The sequence below is a fragment of the Nerophis lumbriciformis genome, linkage group LG28, assembly GCF_033978685.3.
Source record: "Nerophis lumbriciformis linkage group LG28, RoL_Nlum_v2.1, whole genome shotgun sequence".
Lineage (NCBI taxonomy): Eukaryota > Metazoa > Chordata > Actinopteri > Syngnathiformes > Syngnathidae > Nerophis > Nerophis lumbriciformis.
Genome location: NC_084575.2, coordinates 6,837,171 through 6,840,016, shown reverse-complemented (window position 1 = coordinate 6,840,016; position 2,846 = coordinate 6,837,171). Strand labels below are relative to the sequence as shown.

The window sequence follows — 2,846 nt, the reverse complement described above, 5'->3', positions numbered from 1 at the left end:
GAGACTATTGGGAAAATATCCTTATTTTTTTATATTAAATATGGACATAATTTTAAAATTATGAAATAATGGGCATGCACAATAAGGAGGTATGACTAATTATTTACATTCTTTTGGATGAGTCAGTGTTTTGATGTAGCAGATATACAATTTTCAAGGCAATGTTGATTTATTGACGGTCCCTACGCATAAAGCAGTGTTGAGAGCTGTGATGAGGTGACATCTGAATGCAGCTGGGATAGGCTCCAGCACCCCCTGCCACCCCAAAAGAGACAAGCGGTAGACAATGGATGGAGAGCTGCACCTCACACAGCCACAAAAAGCACATTAGTGTACGCATGCGCGCCAGGCTCTAAGATAAATAATAATTGTCTTTCACCCCCTGTGATGAGGTGGCGACTTGTCCAGGGTGTACTCCGCCTTCTGCCCGAATGCAGCTGAGATAGGCTCCAGCACCCCCCGCGACCCCAAAAAGGACAAGCGGTAGAAAATGGATGGATGGATGTCTCCCATCCCGTCTGTAAGAGTTCCATTTAAAAAGGTTGGTTTTACCTCGTCTTTCGGCTTACGGCCATACTACCCTGAACACGTCCGATCTCGGAAGCTAAGCAGGGTCGGGCCTGGTTAGTACTTGGATGGGAGACCGCCTGGGAATACCAGGTGCTGTAAGCTTTTACACTCACGCCAGAGGGCGCTACAAAGTGCTGAGACTACAGCTGTTGTGATTCATGTATTGCTTTAATTGCAACTATTCCAAAATAAGGGAATATATTCGGTTATTATAATACAATTCCACTTAATATTTACAACTACAGTTGAAGGTACAAACCTTTACAACAGGATTTAAAACACAAATACCAACTAGAGCAATATTTAGATTGATTTAAAAATAATGGTGTGGTCTTTTGCAGTCAGTCAACCTCGCCCACGCCTCCTACCACTCCGTCCTGCATGAAGCTGAGGAGCCACGACTCGTCTCGCTCTGATCAGCCAACTTATCATTTAAAGGGGTCATATAAGCTACTGTTTATTTACCAAAATAAGTTGTATGTCTTTGTTTTGAAAATGTAAAAGTTTATTTTTATTTTCAGAATGGTTACTTGTTTCTCTCGCGAGATCTGGAATAGAGCTGGTTAATTGTTTCTCTCGCGAGATCTGACAAGACTGCGCGCGAAGCAAACAGGGCGAGGATAAAGCAAGATGGCGTCTGACGGTGAAGACGTTATTGCAGTCGTCACAGTTCAGTGTTCTTAATCTGTGCGTCCATGTACACATATATGTCCTTTATTACACTCTTCAATAGAGTTAACATCATTAATAACTGTTTGCATCCGGTTATATTAGTCTGAACGCACTTCTTAGAGCTAGCTTAGCTTGCTAGTTAGCTTAGCTTGTTAGCTGCTAACAAAGAGAGATGAAAACACATCGCTAAGCAGAGATCAAGTGTGAGTGTAAAGTGTTGTGATTGTGTGAAAATGTGCGAAAGAACCATAGCAGAGTACGAGGAGGAACTTTGTCCAACAAAAGAGGAGAAGGAGCGACAACATGAAAAACATCAAGTTGTGTTACACACAACAGGTTTGTTTACTTCTTACTCTCACATCTTTACTAACTTTATATTTATTATTAACACTTTTCTTCAATAGATTGTCTATAGGAAGATGAATTGTCATGTGAGGATGTTCAGACACACAATATTTATGAGAGGTTGATGTTCCTCTCAGTTTGTAACAAAGTGTATCAACATGTTTACACAAAACTCACACAGTCACCGGGGGAATATTCCAGAGAGCAGGTTAAGTGCAAACTCCTGAGTATGTAAAGCTCCAGAGTTTGACCTCCAAAAATAAGAGAGGTAAGACAAAGTCCGCGTCAGTTACCATGGTAACTGACGCTGTAAACCTAGCCTGCTAGCTGGCAGGTTTGACAAGTTATTTATGTGTGTAAAAGCTATACTGACCTGTTATTTCCTTCATATTGGTGCAGCCATTAACCTACTACAACACCTGCTACATCCACCTACTCAGTGGCCTAGTGGTTAGAGTGTCCGCCCTGAGATCAGTAGCTTGTGTCATACCAAAGACTATGAAAATGGGACCCATTACTTCCCTGCTTGGCACTCAGCATCAAGAGTTGGAATTGGAGGTTAAATCACCGTAACAAGGATTCCCGGGCGCGGCCACTGCTGCTGCTCACTGCTCCCCTCACCTCCCAGGGGGTGATCAAGGATAATGGGTCAAATGCAGAGAACAACCTGGCCACACCTAGTGTGTGTGTGTGACAATCATTGGTACTTTAACTTTGTAATGTGGCAGTGATTGTGGAAAAAACAAAGCCTGATCTAAAGATGACATCTTGATCTCATACCATCTCAAACCAATTGGCCGTTCATTATTAAGTGAAATGTCTTAAAGTCGCTTAAATTTGTCTTTAACCAAGCAACACTATGTTTTATCCAGTTACTCGATTAATCGAAAACATTTCCAGTCGAACACTTGATTAATAACGTTTTCAATAGCCACAGCCCTATATTTCATGTACGATTTAATATTAAGCATGTAGGAGTTAAAATGTGATTTGTTTGTGTCCTGTAGACATCCATCAGATGATTGGACACCAAGAAGAATGTCTCCCTCATCTGCAGGGGGACAGTTTCACTTCAGAGGATCCACAGCCCTCACATTTGAAAGGGGACGAGAAGGATCCGAAGCCCCCCTATTTTAAAGAGGAAGAGGAGGGAGAGTGTCCTGTAGGGCAGGAGGAGGATGATGTCAGCAAGTTTCCACTGACTGTTGTCTCTGTGAAGACTGAAGAGCATGAAGACAAAGCACCTGAGTCCTCACAGC

The 2,846-nt window shown here is 42.3% G+C and overlaps 1 pseudogene; it reads left to right on the top strand.

Annotated features, from left to right (window-relative positions):
• Window positions 1-563: 563 nt before the first annotated feature.
• Window positions 564-672, top strand: LOC133571224 (5S ribosomal RNA; annotated as a pseudogene).
• The last annotated feature ends 2,174 nt before the right edge of the window (window positions 673-2,846 follow it).